Source organism: Megascapheus bottae, chromosome 17, assembly GCF_031878675.1.
Source record: "Megascapheus bottae isolate mThoBot1 chromosome 17, mThoBot2.hap1, whole genome shotgun sequence".
In the NCBI taxonomy this organism is placed as follows: Eukaryota; Metazoa; Chordata; class Mammalia; order Rodentia; family Geomyidae; genus Megascapheus; species Megascapheus bottae.
The window spans coordinates 8,445,015-8,467,393 of NC_143525.1; the positions used below are offsets into that span (position 1 = coordinate 8,445,015).

The 22,379-nt window shown below is 39.7% G+C and overlaps 1 long non-coding RNA gene across 2 annotated transcripts in view; it reads left to right on the forward strand.

The window, feature by feature from the left end:
* The window catches only part of LOC150050935 (uncharacterized), a 37,108-nt gene extending 15,997 nt beyond the window's left edge, over positions 1-21,111 (forward strand). For both annotated transcript variants that reach the window (XR_016538396.1, XR_016538395.1), the window contains exon 3: positions 20,901-21,111. This is a non-coding gene — a long non-coding RNA (uncharacterized LOC150050935). The remainder of the gene's footprint in view (positions 1-20,900) is intronic.
* The last annotated feature ends 1,268 nt before the right edge of the window (positions 21,112-22,379 follow it).

Consider the following 22,379-nt stretch of genomic DNA (forward strand, 5'->3'; position numbering starts at 1 on the left):
GATGCTGGACGTGTCCAATTGAAGAACCCATCCAGACGACCACTGCCTCCAGTTGCTAGAAAAAAAAGAGTGCATTGAATCCTTTCTCCAGAGACAGGAGGCCAGGTTGGGCTTTGGGTGAAAGAGAATCCATTTCTTCAAGCGGGAACGGTAGTTAAGTGACATGGAAAAATAGACCCTGGGCCCCTTTGTTGCACAAATCTCATTTTGCATTGAAGGGAGACACATGAGGACCTGACACGACACCATTTATAGCCCTTCTACCCCACAGCCGGCCTAGCCAACGTCTCAAGCCACATCCAGCCAGGACCACGGAATCCAAATAGAGCACTAGAAAGAGGATTCCATCAGAAATCTGGGGCCCAGGGTTCCACACTGAATCAAGAGCTAACTAGCTCCTAGCTCTAGATGCATTCCTTACCTTCTCTGACCCTTAGGGCCCTCCATGGAAGGTGGAGCCAGAGAAGAGCAGCTTCCTTTAGGTAGATCTGTGAGGGATAGGCCAGGATTGGGAGCCAAGAGAACCTCCAGTTGGAATTTGCTCTTTTTCAGATGTAGAGCAGTTTATTTAATATTTCTAAATGTCAATCCCCTTATGTAGAGAAATCAGAGTAGCACTTGTCTCATAAGATTATTCTGAAAATGAAATTCAGGAGAATGTAGGAGTTGTTCTGCACTGTAAGCACTCCATTGGTGGTGGTAGTATCACAATAGTGAGTTATTCAGAGGGCCCTAGAGCTCTATCACATGAGGGCTACTGAGTTGTTTGAGTGGGAGTGCACGCATGCGTATGTGCTTGTGTGTGTGTGCGTGCGTGCGCGTGTGCGTGCGTGCGTGTGTGTGTATGTGTGTGTGTGTGTATTTGTGTGCCAGTCCTAGGGCTTGAACTCAGGGCCTGGGGACTGTCCTTGAGCTTTCTGACTGAAAGCTAGGATTCTACCACCTGAGCCACAGCTCTGCTATATATAAAATTATTATATATAATTGTTATATATAATAATTGTTCATATGAGGTAAGAGTCTCACAGGAAAACCTGAGCTGGCTTCAAACCGTGATCCTCAGATCTCAGCCTCCTGAGTAGCTAGGATTACAGGCGTGATGGGAGTGCTTGGCTTGAGTGAGAGTTTTCTAGACTGCATCCTTTAGCCAGGAAAGCAGCTTTCCTACTCCACCTCTTTCTCCTTCATTGCCTTTTCTTCTTTATTCTTCCCCTTTTATACTTTTCTCACTCTTTCTCTCTTCTTCTTTCTCCTCTTTGTCCCCCTTCTTCTCCTTGTCCTTATTGTCTATTTTCTTCTTTCTACTTCTCTTTTTCTTCTTTTCCCTCTCTTCCTCCTTGTCTTGTCTTCCCTCCTCCTCTTTGTCCTCCTCCTTCTCTTCCTTCTTCTTTCTCCTCCTATACCTTTTCCTTCTCTTACAAAATTAAATAAGATGATGATGATAATATTATAAATCACGAGACTAGGGCTAGAGATGTAGCTCTGTGATAAGAACGAATGCTTGGTTGGGTTCTGGAGTTTGGCCCAGTGGTAGAGTGCTTGCCTAGCATGCATGAAGACCCAGGTACCACGTACATAGAAAAAAAGCCGGAAATGGTGCTGAGGTTCAAGTGGTAGAGCTCTAGCCTTGAGGAAGTCCAAGGACAGCGCTCAGGCCCTGAGCTCAAGCCCAGGACTGGTGAAAGAAAGAGAGAGAGAGAGAGAGAGAGAGAGAGAGAGAGAGAGAGAGAGAGAGAGAGAGAGAGAGAGAGAGGAGAGAGAGAGAGAGAGAGAGAGAGGGAGGGAGGGAGAGAGGGAGGGAGGGAGGGAGGGAGGGAGGGAGGGAGGGAGAGAGAGAGAGAGAGAAAGAGAGAGAAAGAAAGAAAGAAAGAAAGAAAGAAAGAAAGAAAGAAAGAAAGAAAGAAAGAAGAAAGAAAGAAAGAAAACTTGGCATGGTAAAACCCTAGACTCTGTGAACCAAGAAAAAAAGAAAAAAAAAGAAAAGAAAACCACAAAATTAGTGAGTCATTCCCTGGCTTAGGAGTCGCAAGTATATTCTGTAAAGGATTTTATGGTAAATTTGGGGGAATTCTTTTTGGTAAATCCTTTTGACCTCTATTGCATATTCTCCTGGTTGAATTAGGATTAGGATCTGGCTTAGAAAGAGGAGGGGCATCTATTAGGATAAAGTGGTAATCGTGAAAGAGTATTTCCTCTGCCATCCTCTCACTTGTGGGTACGGAGCCTCCCCATGACTGATCTATTTCTCAATTGAGAGGTGAACAGTTTACCCCACACAGTCTTTTGGGGACCTAGTGTCCTTCTATCTAGTGGTTCTAACATCCTCTAAGGCTCTGGAGACCTCCTCTAGATGGAAGGTCCAGAGATGGGCCCACATTCAAGAATCCTTTAAAAAAAATGTAAGAACTATTCTTAGCTCTGGGGCTGTACAATTACGTATCAGGGGCTGCTTTCAGCTGGCTGGCCTCGGCTTGCCCGCCGCTGCCACTGCCGCCGGATACAACCGTTTCTTACATCCCTTCTGAAGGCCAACACAACTACTCTGTGATAAATCTTTCTCCCATCAAAAGTAGCCTCACCAACTCACCCACCCCCACTCATCACATCTCCTATCCTTCATGTGATAATAATTTTCATATTTACAGCAGTTGTCAGGTTAAGTGTGTTTTTTTGTTAAATTTTATGTGCAATATTACACAGAGTTCTTTTGTGGACACTTTCTGTGAAGGTAGTGCATTTGTTTCCTAGGTTTGCAGGAATGTTTTTACCACAAACTGGGTGGCTGGGGAAAAGCAATTTATTCACTAGCTGTCAGGAAGCCAAAAATCTTGACACCAGTGTCTCTGCATTGATTTCTTCAGAGGGAAGATTCGGAGGGTGCCTTTCTCGGGCTTTTGGTGATGGCCAGTAATCTTCGGTGTTCTTTGGCTTGTAGACATATCACTCCAATCTCTGCCTCCATCTTCACATGGCGTTCTCTCCTGGATCTTCACTTGCCCATTTTCTCCTTGGATCAGGGCCCACTCCAGCAACCTCATCTTAACTTGATTAAATCTCCAAAGAATCTATTCCCATATAAGGTCATATTTCCAGGTACTGGAGGTTAGCCTGTCAGCTATCTCTTCCGGGGGAGGATTCAATTTGGCCTCAGAACAGGTGATGGAGAATGCGCGGTTGCCTATTCAGATCTCAGTTAGCAGTGAGAATCGGGGAACAACCCCATATCATGGAAGAGATGACTACAGCAGTTGAGGAACCCCAAGAGCTTTATTTTTATCCTCCTAGATAAATTGCAAAGAATAATATCATTCTACCTTGAAGAATGGAGAATTTTCCTTTGGGGAGAAAAATGTTTTTATGGACATGGAACAACGAACTAGAAATATGGCACATTCCGTACTGTTTTTCTATTTTTTTTTCAATTTATAAATGCTGTATTCAAAATACCAGGACAGTGTGGTTTGTGGTTACTAATGAATTTTTTTTTTAAAGCAAAATTTCTGTAGTGTTCATGTCATCCTGTGAGGGAAACACAGCCTAGTGTCCTGAACAAGCAGCAGATTAGCTGGTGGATTCTCAACCTCTTTCTGTCCAGGTCAAGATCGGAATATCACTACCAGCTGGCTCTAATTCCATCCTCTATTTTGAAACACATGACTTAGATCTCAAAGACAACATGGGTACAATCATCTATTTTCCCCTGTTTGGACTGAGTTACAGAGGCCCAATTTGCAAAACAGAAAAAAAAGTTAGATATAGATAAAGATGCAAATATAGGTATAGATGTATCGATGATATCACCCCAGCTCTGTCAGTAGGAAAGCCGTCAATATCCTAGAATTTGTGCAAGAGTATTAGCCCGTGTCATATCATCTCCAATATTGCAAAGATAAAACTCAGTGACTCTCATTCCTTTTCCATGTCTATGAGGCTTAGCTCCCCTTCTAAAGAGAAAACTTCTGAAATCTGAATCTTCAGATGCAAACTAGAAAGGAAGAAATTCACAGAGAGAAACCAATGGAGACAGAGAAACTTCAGCTTCTGGGAAGGAAAGATAAAATATGTGCATAAAGCTTTCAGGAAGCACAAAGGCTTGGGATAGTCACAAGTTGGAATAATCTTAGTTCTATTCCAAAGTACTAAACCAGTGAGAAATTCATTTTAGCCTTCCTGAATTCATTTTAGCTAAGTTGTTAGGGCTTTATCAAACCAACTGGTGGTTCACAGTTATAATTCTAGCTACTCACGAAGCTGAGTTCTGTGGATTCTGATTTGAATCCAGCAGACAAGTCTGAGAGGCTCTTACTTCCTAAGTAGAGTTAAGAAATACTTTATGAGGGGAAATGATAATAGTAATAGCTCAGTGAAGAAGAGCTGCTTTTGTTATGTGTTTATCAACCTCATCATCAGTTAAAAAAATTCTGCCTGGATATCATGTCAGAGAAAGCATTCAGTGACATCGGCAATATCCATTATATAATTGAATCTGGTTAATTTGACTAGGGGCAGATAGGGAGTCAGTCTTACTATTCACAAAACCAGCAGATTTCTGTTGAATTCAACTCACTTCTAGCATGATGCTCCAAGAAATTATTTTTCAATTATAAACTCACTTCGTATGGAGAGACTCCAATTTAGAACAAGAATTCCGGATCTCCCTAAACTCTGTGTCTCTAAATAAATGTTACTTCTTTTCATTTTTATCCAAAGGATATACAAGAATCTATGATGTATCTGACTTTGGTATCTGGTATATTGTATATACATTAATTTATTTAAAATGGGGAAGGAAAGGGGAAAAACAAGATTATTGGGAGGGGGTGGGGAGAAAATGGGAGAAAAACATGAGAAGGGGTATCAATGTTCAAGAAGTAATGTACCCACTCCTGACAAATGTAACTGTAACTCTTCTATACATCACCCTGACATTTTTAAAGAGGAAAAAAGAATCTATGAAGTAGTAATCACTACATTTTGACTGAGGTACCCCAAAGAATAGAGTCCCTTAAAAGCACAGTAAAAGTCACATTGTCCAATTCTTTCAACAGGGGCTTGCACTCTTGATCCATTTTTCTTTGAACTCACTCTTGGCCTGTTAGCCTAGCTAGTGTACTACTGCATGGGCCATTTCTTTAGCATCTGCTTTTTGCTAGTTATTTTAGAAACTTCTCTGGCTTCTAACTATTGTCCACTGGATCTCGAATTCTGGAGCTGCAAAGATTACAGAAACCACCACCACCTGCCTTATTTTTTTTTTGCACACCCCAAAGCAGCATTTTTTTAACCTCCTGTGGTTTACTGCAGTGATGATTCTCAAAACTCCTTAAAATCCATCGTTCAGTCCCAGTGAATCTGGCCTGTGGGTGGCTTCCAATACAAATCTTTAAATTCATAGCCCTAGCACAGTAAAGTGACAGAATTGGGAGGTTTCAGGAATGAGGCAATTCAATTTCTTCCTTCAAGTAGAAGCCGATGCATGGTTTCTCTATATTTCTTCCTCTAATATTTCTATGTGCTAATTTCTCTGTGTAGTCAGATGCAGCCCGAAAGAAAGCAATATGTGTGACTATGATTGACATATAGCTTTTCATTGTATAATCGTTGGTTCTCTTACCCTACCCTTAGGGAATGGTGTCTTTCATTTAGAAAATATATCATAGGTGTTAGATAACAGTGGAATTAAGGGGAGCCAATGTGTGTTCTTACTTCACCCCAAGAACCATTCTAGGCATCTTACAAACCTTCCTTATGAATGAACCCCTCTTACAACCCAAGAAACTGGCCTTACTGGTAAGAGCTGCAGTGCAGCTTTGCATGATGCTGAAATCCAAAGAGGTCGGATAATTCCTAACCTCCCACAGTCTCCACTCAGCCAGAATTCCATCCAGAAAAATAAAAGAGAGAACCACCACATTCACCAGCCACCATGCCAAGAGCTGAGCATCCTCGAAGCATATTTACATGAGAAACATAGATAAGCCTGAGTTTGTACTCCATTATTGTTTTTTCTATCCAAAATAGAACTTCTGAGTTTATTTAAACAGCAAAGCATAACACCACAGTTACTATGGCATTACACTGGAAAAAGACTTAGAGCAAAGTAGAAAATATAAGCCCCTAAACATGGGTGAGCACTTTATTTTTTGGTTAGCATTAGCAAGATTTCTTAAACCTTTCGTTGTGTTCTTTACCTTGAATTTTAGAAAGCAATTTTTAAGTTGCTTTCTCATTTTATAGAACTTTCAAAATGCTTTGGTTCTTTGGCACTTTAGATTTCACTTCATGGAAGGATTTTTATTAGGTTTCTTGAATTGTCAGGTGAAATCATCCCTTTTATTGTTAAGTTCTGTCAGTCTTCTCTTAAATATGCAATACCTGACCAAAAAATTCCTTCCACAACAAAAGCAATATTCAGAGCCCATTCATAAGCCTAGTTTTAGTTTTCTGTTTTCTTTTCAGGCAGAATCATTTTCTCCATTGACCAGTTAAGTTTACCTTTCTCATAATTTAAGCCATTTCATGTAACATTTATGTATTTCATGTTTGATATTTTTGTTTGTTCGGTAGTTGCTAGCAGTTGTTAGTTTTGCCTGTCCTGGGGCTTAAATCCAGATTCTTTGAAGTAACTTGAACTTTCTTTCTCTGCCTGATGCTCTATTACCTGAGCCATTTCTCCACCCTGGCATTTTGCAGGTTAAATGAAGATTGAGTCACCAGGACTTTTCCACCCTGGCTTTGAACATTGATCCTTCCGAGCTCAACCTCTTGTGTAGCTAGGTTTTACAAGAATGAGCCATTGGTTCCCAGATCTTGTTGGTGTTTTCTGTTGCACTGGGTAGGTATGGCCTGATAATGGAAGTGGTGAGGCCAGCGCTTTCTTCCTCCAAGCAGTCTGGGGGAAGTACCAAGCGTTTCTTTATTCATTTTGGTGCTCCTTGTTGGAGTATTTTTAGATGCTCTTTATTAAACTAAGGACATTCTCTTCTATTTGTACTTTGCTCACAGGATGGATCATGAATGGATGCTGAATTTTGCCAAATGGTTTCCTGCATCAGTTGATATGGTCATGCGGTTGTTTCTTGAGGCCACTGTTTTTTGATGAATTACATTGATTTTTGGAATAGCCTTCAATCTATGTAGTTGTCAGCCTTTTTACACATTGTTGGAAAAAATTTGCCTTATTAAAAAATTGGTATTTTTGTGTCTATACTAATGTAGGACATTACTGGATACATCCTTCCCTCTTTTACCACTCTCGCTCCCTCCCTTCCTTTCTTTTATTCTTGATTTCTCTTATCTAAGGCTGACTTCATAAATTCAAATGGGAAGTGTTTCTTCTTTTTTCTCATTTTCAGGAGAGCTAATATAAAAATAGCTGTTGGAAGTGGTGCTGTGGCTCAAAGTGGTAGAGCACTAGCCTTGTGCTGAAGAGCTCAGAGTCAGTGTCCAGGCCCAGAGTTCAAGGGCCATGACCAACAAATTTAAAAAAAAAATAAGAAAAAAAAGAAATAATAAAACTAGCTATCTGATATTTTTTATTATTACCTGTAAGTAGTATACCCGTAACAAAGTTACAATTTAACAAAGCAGTTTATGAATACATTGCATCTCAATCAACCACTTCTTTGGACATTCTCACTCATAGCTCTCCTACCCACTCTTTCCTCCCTCTTCTTAATTTTGTAGGATATACATTAGATTCTTGCCTGCATTTCCCCCCATTTCTCTGCATTGTCAACTCTTTTTCCTTTGATCTCAGTCCATCCTTTTTGAGTACCTGCTTCCTCATGTTTAATTTTGCTGAACTTTAATTTTGGCTTTCCAAGGAATCACATCATTTGGGATCTTCCTTGAATCTAACTGTATTTCAGTTAAAACATTTGTATAAACTTACATACCATCCAACATATTTACTTAAGAGTTTTAAAGCTATTTACCACATATGAGAAAAACATGAATAATTTGTCTCAGTGGTCCTGACTTACTTCACTTAACATTTTTCTACTTCTTTACAAATGATACAATATCATTCTTTCTAATGGATAAATAAAATTCCATTTATATATATACACATATATATTTATATATCACATCTTCTTATCTGTTCCTCCATTGAGGGGCATCTGATTTCCTATCTTGTGCTATGTTGAATAGTTCTGCTGTTATTTCTTTAGAAAATGTGTGGTAGCATTTCACAGTGAAATCATCTGGGCCTGAAGAACTTTTACTTTTCAGCAAGTTTCTAACTGTAAGTTCAACTTTCTTAAAAGTTATGAGACTGGAGGCTGGGAGTTTGGCCTAGTGGTAGAGTGCTTGCCTAGCATGCACGAAGACCCAGGTTCAATTCCTTGGTACCACATACATAGAAAAAAGCCAGAAATGGTACAAGTACTAAAGCTTTGGCCTTGAGAAAGTCCAAGGACAGTGCTCAGGCCCTAAGCTCAAGCCCAGGACTGGCAAAAAAAATTATGAGGCTGTATCAAAGAAAATAAAGTACCAAGGAATTACCTTAACTAAGAATGTAAAGGACCTTTTTGATGAAAACTTTAAAACCCTGAAAAAGGAAATTAAAGCAGAACTAAGGAAATGGAAAAACCCCCCATGCTCCTGGATTGGAAGAATCAGTATCGTGAAAATGACAATCTTGCCAAGGGCTTTCTACAAATTCAACGCAATACCCATAAATATCTCAATGGCATTCTTTAAAGAAATAGAAGAGGCAATCCAAAATTTCATATGGAATAATAAAAGACCCCATATAGCAAAAACACTTCTTAGCAGAAAGAACAGCGCAGGAGGAATTTCAATACCAAACTTTAGACTCTATTACAGAGCAATAATTATCAAAACAGCTTGGCACAAGAACAGGCCTGAAGACCAATGGAATAGAACTGAAGACCCAGATATTAAACCCCAGACCTATGGCCACCGAATCTTTGACAAGGGAGCCAAAACAATAAAATGGAAGAAAGATAGCCTCTTCAACAAGTGGTGCTGGAAGAACTGGTTAAGCACATGCAGAAAATTAAAGTTGGATCCTTCTTTGTCACCCTGCACTAGAATTAACTCCAAATGGATCAAAGACCTGGAGGTAAAAGCCGACACTCTGAAAACTTTACAAGAAGGAAAAGGAGATACACTAGACCTCCTTGGCACAGGTCGAAACTTTCTTAATAAGAACTAAGAATCACAACAAATCAGAGAAAGGCTGGATATGTGGGACTGCATTAAACTGTGGAGCTTTTGTATGGCAAAGGACATAGCTAGTAAATTAATTAGGAAGCCTACAGAGTGGGAGAAGATCTTCACCAACCAAACAATGGACAAAGGCCTCATATCTAAAATATATCAACAGCTCAAAAAATTGAATCACTCCAAAGCTAATCTCCAAAGTAACAACCATCCCATTAAAAGATGGGCCAAAGACTTAAAGAGAGTCTTCTCTGAAGAAGAAACAAAAATGGCCTATGGACACATGAAGAAATGTTCAACATCTCTGGTCATAAAAGAAATGCAAATCAAAACAACTCTAAGATTCCACCTCACTCCAGTTAGAATGGCCAGGATCAAGAAAACTAATAACAACAGATGCTGGAGAAGATGTGGCCAGGAGGGATCACTACTACACTGTTGGTGGGAGCACAAACTCGTTCAACCACTATGGAAAGCAGTATGGCGGTTCCTCAAAAGACTAAACATAGAGCTCCTCTATGACCCAGCAATTCCACTACTTGGCATTTGCCCAATCATCCAGAAACAAGGACATACTAAATCCACCAGCACAACAATGTTCATTGCAGCACTATTTACCATAGCAAAGATATGGAACCAACCTAGATGTCCCTCAGTTGATAAGTGGATCAATAAGATGTGGTATTTGTACACAATGGAATTCTATGCTGCTGTCAGAAAGAATGACATTGCCCCATTTGTTAGGAAATGGAAAGACTTAGAAAAGATCATATTAAGTGAAGTAAGCCAGACTCAAAGGAACTTAGGCTCAATGGTTTCCCTCATTTGTCATAATCAGTAGAAACCTTGAGCTCTCCTAGCAGAAATTTGCAATAGAGCAAAACCTTGATACAAAAGGCCATATAGTAGGATGCTAAATGAAGGGATCTCTAGGATATAGAAGCATAAGCCATATAATGAATGATTGTTGTTCTTAAGGTACTATGTTATCTCTCATCTCTTTTGCTGTCCCTTGGTTATCTCATATTGTTACAGTATCTCACTTTGTTACCTGATATATTGGATATATTTGTATTTGGTTATTTGAAATTGGATAGGGAACAGGGGAAAACAAGATGAGGGGTAAGGGTGGGGGGGAGGGAAATGGGGACCAAGACATGTGAAAGAGTATCAATGTATGGGAATTAATGCACCACCTATCTGGCAAATATCATGTAACCCTTCTATTAATTACAATAAAAATATATGAAAAAAATTATGAGGCTGTTTAAGCTGTCTATTACATTTTGAGTGAGTCTAGATTACTTGTGGGGTTTCATTTTCGGGGTGTGTGTGTGGAGAACTGCCACTGGGGTTTGAACTGCAGGCATTTGCTAAGCAGGTACTCTACCACTTTTTAAATTCACTTTTCAAATAAGGCTCACCCTTATGCCTGGACTGAGATCTTATACTTTCCATGGCACTGGAATCCATACAGGCATCAGCATTGCACAGCTTTTATTGACTGAGATGGAACCTTGTGAACGTTTTGTCCAGGGTGGCTTTCAACCTAGAGTCTCTTCATCTCCACTTTGGAAGTTCATAGGATTATGAGCATGAGCTATAGTACCCAACCTGAAATTTATAGATTTAAAGAAACTGGCCTATTGCCATGGCGCATCGGAAGGATTCATACAATGGTGTTTACTCTTATTAGTGTAGTAGTAGTGCTATCATCAATATTTGCAATAGTGCAGATCGGGCCTAGGCTTTGTACATTTTAGACATGTGTTCTACCACTCAACGGTATTCTCAGTCCTTTTAAATTTTTCTTTTGAGAAACAATTGCATGCATTCCAAACTGGCCTCAAACTTTCCATCTTTCTGCCTCAGTCTCCTCAGAAGAATTGAGGAGTGTATCCCACATCCAGTTTCTCTATCACTTTTTAAATGGTGGGATTATTAGTGATATCCTGTTATTCTGACAATCTTAGTGAAATTATATCATATGATTGTGGGGTTGTTGTTTTTTTAACTAGCTTTTGGTTTCTCCTATTATTTTTTTCTCTTTTCAGTTTCTTTTACGTCTGCTTCTACGTTTATTATGTTTACCTTGCTTTTCATTATAGCTTTATTTATTTATTTATTTGTTTATTTCTATTTTTGGCACTTGTTGGTCCTGGGACTTGAACTCAGGGCTTGGGCCCTGCCCCTGAGCTTCTTTTGTTCAAGGCTAGTGCTTTATCCCTTTAGCTACAGCTCCACTTTCTGCAATTTGGGGAGAGTTTAGTGGAGATAAGCGTCTCACAGACTTTCCTGCCTGACTGACTTTGAACCACAGTTCTAAGATCTCAGCCCCCTGAGTAGCAGGATTATAGACATGAGCCACCAAGGCCTGGGTTTATTTTGTTCTTCTTAAGACCAAAGCAATGGTAACTCAAGTGAGGATTCTCGTTTCTTATGTAAATACTTAATGTTATAAATTTCTCTGCGTGAGTTCTGTCTTACATCTGTTGTTTTCTTTTCACTTTAGTTTTGTGCATGCTATTTGATTTGTAGATTATTTAGAATGATTTTGTTTAATTTCTAAATATTTAGAGGTATTTCTTTTCTCTCCTGTTATTGATTTTTACTTATTTTCATTTGAAATTGAAGAATATATTTGTATTATCTTTTTCTCAGCACTTAAATTCTTCTTCTTCTTTTTTTAATGTTTGTGACCCAAGGAATCTATCTTGTGGACTGCTTGGTGTAATTTTTTAAAAGGATGCATTTAGTCACCAGTAGTTCAGCCTTGGAGTCTTAGGTACTCAGGAGGTTGAGATGTGGATGAACATGGGTTGAAGCCATCCAAGACAATTAATGAGCAAAATGCCAGGCTAGAGGTATGACTTAAGTGGTAGAGCACCAGCTGAGCAAGGCAAGTCAAGTAAACATGAGGCTCTGTTTTCAATCACTCATACTAACTAGTGTGTGTGTGTGTGTGTGTGTGTGTGTGTGTGTGTGTGTGTATGTTTTTGCTGATATGGGTAGCAAAACAAGCCAGTGAAAAGCTCCAACTTCAAACTCCAGAACTAAAATGCTTCCATAATTCTAGTTTTAAAAAAGAAAAATGTTTTACTCTCTTATTTGTTTCTTGTAAATAAGGTTTTGTCACGGAGTCTATTCTAGCATCAAACTGGAGAGCCTCTTGCTCAGCCTCCTTCTGCCTGGGATTGCATTCGTAACTGTAACAAATAATGAACACTTTCTATCAGGAAAAGAATAAAATAGGTTTTTATCCCTTTCTCTTTTCATGTTTTTTCATGTCTGAATGAAATGTATTCCATATGTCTATGAAATCTTTAGGGAAAAATCATACAGTATAAATACTTCCTGCAATTGAACTTTTCTTTGATAAATCATATGTATTATAATTCAGCTGGAGAGCAGCCAGTTGGTTTGATTGGCAGACAGTCCAGGTGTGCCGGGAGAGGGACTTTTCTGAATGATCCTCACATGAAACCTCCATTTTTTTAAATCAATGCAATCAAAATATTCTTAGTATAGCATGGTTAATTTAGCAGGTGATATAAAAATAACACTCGTGCGTGTGTGTGTGTGTGTGTGTGTGTGTGTGTGTGTGTGTGTGTGTGTGTATGCTTGTCCTGGGGCTTAATCATAAGGCCTGAGCGCTGACACTAAACTTTTAATTTAATTTAATTTTTTTGCTCAAGGCTAGTGCTATGTTACTTGAGCCATACATTTACTTCCCATTTTGGGTGGTTTATTGGAGGTAAGAGTTCCACTGACTTTTCTTCCTTGGCTTGCTTGGAACTATGATTCTTAAATCTCAGCCATCATAAGTCCAGAGATGAGACTCTCAGGAGCCTCTGGAGTGGGTGCGGCCACTGGTACCTCTATTTTGGTTTGGTGACACTAATTATAGATTTGAGAGCCTTAAAACTGTAAGACTACACCTGTGTTGTGTTCTGCCCATAAATCTGTAGTGTTTGTTTTTGTTACTTTGTACTAGGGTTTGAACTTAGTCTTGTGCTTGCTAGGCAAGTACTCTGCCACCTGAACTATGCTGCCCATTTTTTGTTTTCTTTCCCTATTTTTTCAGACAAAATCTCATGGTTTATTTTTCCCCCCTCAGGCTGGCCTTTACTGGCAATCCTCCTACCTCCATCTTGCATGTAACTGGTATTGCCGTGTGTTCTACCATATCTAGTTTGTTTGTTGAGATGAGTTCATGATAACTTTTGCTCAGGGTGGCTCTAAACTGTGACCCTCCTCCATTTCTCTACTTCACAAGCAACTGGTCTACCATGCCTGGCTTTCCTGCAGTTGTTTTATTTTACTTTTTTTTTTAATAGCAGCCCCAGCAAACCGATATGACAATGTAGATAATATATGAAATTATCTGCTTATAATATGATGGCTGAATTTATAATTAAGCACTTCTTTGTTCATTTCTCAGATGGCACACACTATCATTTTATTTTCTGCCTCAATTTTAATTTGTAATGGTAACAAGCCACATTCTTACAGAGAAGGATTTTCCCATTCAAGCATTATACTGAATGCTCTCTTTGGGCTCTGGGCAGTCTTCTGATGAGACTGCCTAAGATTCTGCACCTGACTCCCAGTTTTCTGTCTCTTGCCCTACAGTGTGAGAGCTACACCTTGTTTTCTCACCTGAATATTCCATTGCCTGTTGTTTTCATTTAGGCGTAGGCACTCTGGTTGTTCTATGATGTGCATATGATTTTTCTCTTTTATTTTTTTCCACACTTTTTTTTCCTTAAGTGTTCTTCCATGTTTCAGAGATGGTTTTGTATTCTAGGTATTATTTCTATTGTGCCTTTTAATAGAAGAACATTGGTGCCTGAGTATATGTTACTGTATGAGCTCTCAGGCCAGCTTTCAGCCTCATGTTTATTTATAAGTCTTGCATTCGCCATATTTGTTGGGGCTGTCTCTGTTTACAAGCTCCGCTGGAGTTGGTAGCATGGTGCTTATCCTGCTTCATGTTAGTGGTGCCTAAAGTAACATAGGCAAGAAAGTGTTCATTAAATTGATGAATAGGAGAGGCTGGCGGGGGCAGGGAGAGAAGGGAGAGGAAGGAAGAAAAGGGGGGGAGGAGAAGGGTTAGTTGGAGAGGAAGAAGGAAAGGAGGGGAAGATGGAGAAGAGACAAGGAGAGGGAGATGAAGAGGAGAGAGAGTTAAGGGAAGCAGAGATAGAGAAGAGGAGGGAGGGGAGGCAGGAGAGGAATTATTTAGCAAGGGCTAGCCTCCTGAAAAGGAAACTTTGCTTTATTTGTCTTTTCTGAGCCACATGAATAAAGGGATAGCATTCATTAACTGTGAGATTCAGTCAGATCACTGAGCCTCGTTCGGAGGCTCAGCCAGCTAATACCTGGCATATTACTTATCAAGCCTTAACAGCTTAAAGAACTGTAGACTGCGGAGAAGAAATCCCCAGAGCTCGTGTGGGTTTAAGTTTGTTTGCAGCTGAAGTCAGCCACACCCCCTGCAGCCAAACTTAAAATACTTCTTTCCTCAAAAAGTCAGTATCCCAGCACCAAATAATAATAGAAGACAACCCCAGCTTGGAGCAACTGTTTGTTTTTGTAGGAACATAATCGACTCTTTTACAATGAACCCAAACCACCCTGTAGATTTGGGGAGGAGTTATTCAGCTGTTTTCAGAATCTCTCAAAGTTTCTCTTAAGCCATTAGAACAAGAAAAACCTGACCTCCCCTCTCCAGAGCCTGGACGTTGTCTTCAGATTGCTAGTCATCAATTCTGGACAAAATAGGTGGACACAGAGACAGACAGACAGACAGACAGACAGACAGACATGAACGGACAGACAAGACTTGCTACCAGTGTGCTTAGACTTCCTCTCTTTTGTGTTGCAATAGGCAGTAAAATTTTCTGGCTCTTTTTGTGAGCTGGCAGCCATGGTAACTCTCAAAGGCACAGTTGCAGCCACCTCAGACTTGAAACTAAGGAGCTACGAACTTGGTCTGAAAATCTTAAATCCAAAATGCTCCCAAATTGGAAAACATTTTTTGCACCCTCACATAATACCACAAATTAAAAATTCCACATCTGACCTCATATGAGGGAGTCACAATCAAAATGTCACCATACTTAAAAGTACTGTAAAAAAAACTATCTACTAGTTATGTGTGTAATGTGAGCATAAAACAGAGAGAACTTTGGCAGTGCCATGATATTTTATTATGTACATGCAAATATTCCAAAATCTGAAAAAGAAAATCTGAAATACTTTTTTGGGGCAGTACTATTACTTTATTTCAGAGTCCTACACTTCCTTGGCTGGCACTCTACCCCTGGAACAACTTCTCCAATCTACATTTTTGCTGGTTATTATTTTCTTTTGCCAGTCCTGGGCTTGAGCACAAGGCCTGAGTCTGTCTATGGGCTTTTTCAAGGCTAGTGCTCCACCACTTGATCCACAGCACTACTTCCAGCTTTTTCTATGTATGTAGTACTGAGGAGTCGAACCTGGGTCTTCATGCATGCTACCAAGCACTCTACCACTAGGCTAAACTCCTAGCCCCAAGATTTTTGCTGGTTATTTTGGAGATGGAGTCTTGTAGACTTTTATGTCCAGGTTGGCTTAGAACTAGAATCCTCCAGAGCTCAGCTTCCTGAGATGCCAAGGTTATAGGTATGAGCCACAGTGTCAACCACAAAACACGTCATGCCTCATGCATTTTGAAAATGAGACACTCAAGCATTAATGCCACCAGAGGAAGAGCAGGTGCTCTACCTCTTTTTTTCCATATATTTTTTATTGTAATTAATAGAAGGGTTACATTATATTCACCAACTAGAAAGTGTATTAATTCACATACATTGATACCCTTTCACATGTCTTGGTCCCCATTTCCCTCCCCCCATCCCCACCCCTCATCTTGTTTTCCCCCTTCCCTATCCAATTTCAAATAACCAAATACAAATGCATCCAATATATCAGGTAACAAAGTGAGATACTGTAACAATATGAGATAACCAAGGGACAGCAAAAGAGATGAGAGATAACATAGTACATTAAGAACAACAATCACTCATTATATGGCTTATGTTTCTATATCCCAGAGATTCTTTCATTTAGCCTTATGTATCTAGGTTTTGCTCTATTGCAAATCTCTGCTAGGAGAGCCCAAGGTTTCTACTGATTATGACAAATGAGGGAAACCATTGAACCTATGTTCCTTTGGGTCTGCTTACTTTACTTAATATGATCTTTTCTAAGTCTTTCCATTTCCTTACAAATGGGGCGATGTCATTCTTTCTGACAGCAGCATAGAATTCCACTGTGTACAAATACCACATCTTGTTGATCCACTTATCAACTGAGGGACATCTAGGTTGGTTCCATATCTTTGCTATGGTAAATAGTGCTGTAATGAACATAGGCATGCTAGTGGATTTAGTATGTCTTTGTTTCTAGATGATTGGGCAAATGCCAAGTAGTGGAATTGCTGGGTCACAGGGGAGCTCTATGTTCAGCCTTTTGAGGAACTGCCATACTGCTTTCCATAGTGGTTGAAGGAGTTTGCACTCCCACCAGCAGTGTAGTAGTGATCTCTCCTGGCCACACCCCCTCCAGCATCTGTTGTTATTAGTTTTCTTGCTTGCTCACAGCTGGTCCCCTACCACTGAACCATTTTTCCAGCCTGGTATTTCGCCAGTTCATTTGGAGATGGTCTCAAGGACTTCTCTGCCTAGGCTGGCTTCAAACTATGATCCTTTGGATCTGAGGATTTGTGATTACAGCCGTGAACCACTAGCATCTGGCTTATTACCATCTCTTAGATTAGGCCCTAACTTATTATCACTTTTAATGTCCTGCCATTATAAGTAAAGCTGTTGCAATCATTTAATCACCTATATATCACATTTCAGAACATTGCAGCCAAATTATGAAATCAGGGATTATGCACGTGGAGAGTGTTATGTAAAAGCATTGTTGGATACATCCTGTATGCCTTGCACTACTGTAATACTTGACATGCTCAATTACAATCATGAATGCTCAAGGTCCCTGCTGTAGGTTTCCTTGTGCTGGAGAGTCAGAAACTGCCCCAGAGTGACATAGTGAAGATTCACAGCTAGAAGGGAAGGAGTAAGTATTCGTCTCTCTAGTCTGTTTCTAGCCAACCTATCCAACGTTTCCCTTGCTATTGCATGGTTTCTCTTCCACTGACCACTCTCAGGTGCTCTTCCCTTACAACTGAGAAATAAAGACCCACTAGCCTTCCTTCCTTAGTATTTTAGTGACACATGTTGTTTTGTTTGTGGCTTTGATTCCTGTGGAGGCCAAACTTTGCCTATTACTGAAAATTATGCAGGGCAGTGGGTAGGGCTCAAGTGGTAGAGTATCTGCCTAGCAAGGGCCAATCACAGTACTGCCAGATAGGGAGGGGGATGGTTTCTGCTTCAGAGAATTACCAAGTTTTCTGTCTTTTGCCCTTTGATGTACACATATGATGTATGCAGATACATTCATATGAGATATACCTATACATCCACATACATATTTTGTATTTTTAGGTTTGCCTATAACAGATATTTTATTATTCCTATCACAATTTTGACATTTAATTCAATTTAATATTATTTGTCCTGATTGTTCTATTGGTATGGAGTTTAAGCTCAGGGCCTCACTTTTGCTAGGCAGGTGCTTTATCACCTGAGCTATACCCGTGCCCAGTTTTTACATTGGTTAGTTTTCAAATGGTATCTCAAGCTTTTTATCCAGAGCCAACCACTGCCTAGGATCTTCCTACATCTCCCTTCCCCCTAACCCTCAAATAGCTGGAATACAGGCAGATACTACCATATTCATCCACGCTCTTACTTTAAAATGCAACTGCCAGTGCCTGGTAGCTCAATCCTGTAATCCTAGCTAATCTGGAGGCTGAGATCTAAGAATAGCATTAGCAGAAAAGACTATGAGATTTATCACTAATTAACCACTAAAAATCCACCACTGGAGCTCAAGTGGTAGTACAAAAATCTTGAACAAAACTGCTTAGAAATAGCACCTAGTCACTGAGTTCAAGTCCCATGATTGGTGCGCGCGCGCGCGCGCGCACACACACACACACACACACACACACACACACACAGTCTGTCCTCATTCCATCAGATCATTTTCAGAATCACTTTTTCAATATCAAAATAGTTTCAACAGGATTGAAACTATTTTAAAAGTACCAATTACTTAGGGAATCATTGTGTTTATTAAAGAATGTCTTTCCTTAAGGAATAAGATATATTCCACTCATGTTTTCCTTAGCCTATCTTGATAATATTTTGTAGTACTTCTTTTTTTAAACACAGACATTCAATGTTCTCTAAGTTTATTCCTGGCTATTTTGTGGATCTTATTCATTTGAATAAAGTCTCCCTTTTTAAATTAAATGTGCTATTTTTCTTTTCTGTTTTTAAATGCTGAAAAGACTTTACCAAGGTTGCTATGGGCAATGGTGCTGGCATTTTTCCTTTCAGTCAGCTCTCTATGTAACTTACTAGTTCAAATCGATTTTTACTAGATTCCTTTGATTTTTTTTTCCTGAGGGAGAAGAAAATCAGATATCAGCTGAAAATGACAACTTTATATTTTTGCCCTGGACTCCTCTCAGGTATCCATCAGCCATTTGTTTTATTGCATTGGCCAAAACTTCCAGAACGAGTTGGATTATTGTGGAGAGGGTACTGGTGGCAGTGTGAACCTGACTCCAGAGAACTTTCCAGAGTTTCATCAGGGCATAAAATTGCCACCAGTTTAAGATATATCCTTTTGTCTCATATCAATAATTGCCTTCATTTTTCTATTGGCTCATGACATTTGATTTTATCAGACTCTTTTTATTATGATGCTAATAGGTTCTTTTCTCCAGCCTGTTTATTATTAAGTAGGAATTTTTTAGTAATACTTTTCTTTTCTTTTTTTTTTTTTTTGCCAGTCCTGGGCTTGAGCTCAGAGCCTGAGCACTGTCCTTGGACTTTCTCAAGGCTAGAGCTCTACCACTTGAGCCTCAGCACCACTTCCGGCTTTTTACTATGTATGTGGTACTGAGGAATCGAACCCGGGTCTTCATGCATGCTAGGCAAACACTTTAACCACTAGGCCAAACTCCTGGCCCAGTAATATTTTTCTTAATGCTAATGCATACCTTCATTCTTTAAGGAAGAGAACACAGCGCATGGGGCAGCATTTTCTTACATACTTTCAAATTCAACTTCCTGACATTTTTCCTTCTGATGTACAAATGGGAAACTTATTTAACTTTTCTTCACTTGGGCTAAGGCTGTCCAGGTTTAGGCCCAGGATTGTGATCACTTCATAAAACCAGTTAGGAAGCTTTGTTTCTTCTCTTCACTCAGTTTATAGAGTAAAAGAATTATCTGTTCTTCAAACTTGGAAAAAATATGGTTCATAAAACACACAGCCATGTTTGGAGGTGAGCCTTGACTGCACTTTCCATTTCTGTCCTACTTACTTTGTTCTCTTCAAACTTCCTACTTCACCCGGAGTCAGTTTGGGCCATTTATATTTTCCTAGAAAAACGGTTATTTCATTCAGAGTTTTGGGCGTATTAGCCTGAAACAACACACAGTCTCCTCTTAGGATGCTTTTCCTCTCTTATGACAAGCACCTCTCCCTTGTAGTGAACTTTTCCTCTTTGATTTTTAGTTAGGCTTGAAAGGTTTGTTTATAGAGTTGGTTCAGATAGGATATTAGTAAGTTCCAGATAACACAGTTAAGGAGACACATTTAATGCTTTCCCCTTTTCTATCTGTTTCCCTTCCTTTCTTCCTTTTTCCCTTCTTTTCTTTTTTCTTTCCTTCATTTCTTACTTTCTTCCTCCTTTCCTCTTTTGTTCCTCCCTTTTCTCATTTGCCTCCCTCCTTCCCTCATCTTCCTTCCTTCTTTCATTCCTTCCTTCCTCTCTTCCTTCCTTCTTTCTGTCTTGACTCTTTTTGCCTCTCCCTCTTCTCTCACTTCCCCTTTTCTCTCCCTCCTTCCTTCATCTTTCTCCTTTTCTTTCTTCCTTCCTTGCCTTCCCTACTTCCTTCTTCCCTCTCTCCTTTCCTTCCTTTCCCTTTTCTGCTTTCCTAAAGCTGACTTTGCCATCCTACCTACATATCTTATTTGAAGGCTGGGTTATTTTATGTTCACCCTTTTTGCTTAATAATGAAAAGATTTAAAAGCTACAAAATTGCCCTGAGTTTGACTACAGCAACATTCCCTAGTTTTTCCATAGGCAGCTTTCTTATCAAGTTTTACAAAATATTTCTGAATTATAGTTTTTCCTCTATGAGGTCCAAAAGCTGTTTATGTAGGATTTTGTTTTAATTTTATGAGATTAGTTTTGTTTTATTTGAATTGGCACTAGTAAGTTGTAGATATTTTAATGAAAATGTGTTTAGATGTTGCCAGTATAAAAATTTCCATTGGTGAGACTATTCTAAGATTTATTTTCTAAATAAATAATGTGATCAGTTTATATTAATATGTTATGGGCATTTTAAAATAAAGTATGTTGCATATTTTAGCGCTCATATTTAGTAGCTATTATATTGTTCTCTATAGCTTTCTTGTTTAAGTTCATTCTTAAATATATGTACCTTTTGTGTTTGCTAAAGGCCAAAAATGTTATAAGAATGCTTTAAATGACCCATTTCTGCTCATTTCAGGTCTAATCTGTACCTGCAGATTTGAACACCTTTAATAAATCAATGAATCAGAAGCCTGTGAACGTCACAGACCGTCCGTCTTTCTGTTTGGAAAATAAACCGAGGAAGCAATCATATTGAACTATAACTATATCAGAACTATAACTGGCAATACAACCCACCTCTCTCCCTCCATTACCCCACCTCATTTTTGCTTTGAAGCAAAAGCACCTCAACTGTTTCTCAAAGCCAGAGAAGCCTTGTCCCGAAGGGCCTGCAATTCAAAGGGCCCAGGGAAGAAGCAACAACTTTTGCTCCACCTACACACACAGATAATATATTGTAAATGAAAGTTGTCACACCAAATCCACTCAGAAGTCCTTGCTGAGTCTTTCTCTCTGGCTTCACTTTTCTCCCACGCTGTCCCTGCCTCTTCTCATGGGAATCTGGCAAGCCTCTCTCCCCTACTCGCTTACTTGATCTTCTCTTCTCTTTGCTGTGCACTATGATGTTCTTTATGCTCTTTCTATTCATCCTAACTTAGAATTGGCAGGGATATGTCAACCTTGTAAAAAAAAATATCAGTTAAAGATAGAAGCACCTTAGCTGAGTACTGGTGGCTCACATCACTTGTAATCCTAAGCCAGTCAGGAGGATGAGATACGAGGATCACAGTTCAAAGCCAGCTTGGGCAGGAAAGTGAGTGAGATTCTTATTTCTAATTAACGCCCCCCCCAATAGCCAAAAGTGGAGATATAACTCAATTGGTAGAGCACTGGCCTTGAGTGATTAAGCTAAAGACAGTACCCACAACCTCAGTTCCAACCTAGTACCAACACACACACTCACACACACACAAATCAGAAGCACCTTGGAGCCAAAATAAAGGAATCCAAGCATTCATCCTTCACCATGAGTAATTATCAGATCTTCATGATTCAATCCAACTCCTTAGAGCACATGAGGAGGGATGACCCATATTGACAATGAGACTCCCTAGACTCTGGAAATCCACTGGGCATCATCCTCTCAGCCCACTGGTCTTCCACAACCACACTCCCACCCCTGTGTACTAGCTGGAATGGTGTAGGGTTCTGAAGAGAGGCCTTGAGTCAACAGGACTCTGAGCTAACAGCAGAAACACAAGTCCAAGACCCAAAGTGTGGTTTAAGAATCAGTAGTGAAAATAGGTAAAGGAAGAGGGGTTCAAAATGAGGCTTGTCCAGTCAAGAGAAAGCCAACCGTAGTTCACAGAGGCTACATCACAAAGGCCCTACACTCCCAGAGTCCTTATGTGTCCAAGTCTGGACACATCTCTGTCTGTTGTCATTCTTCCTCATTGCTCACAGAACTCTCTGCTAACAACCCCTCCTGGATGTTTCTCCTGTATGACTTTAAACTGGATGGCTGGTGATCACGTTTCCCCAGGGTCTTCATCTTCTCAAGACATAATCAAAATCGTAGAGGCTATGTTTTTTAAAATTTAAATTCACTAATTCA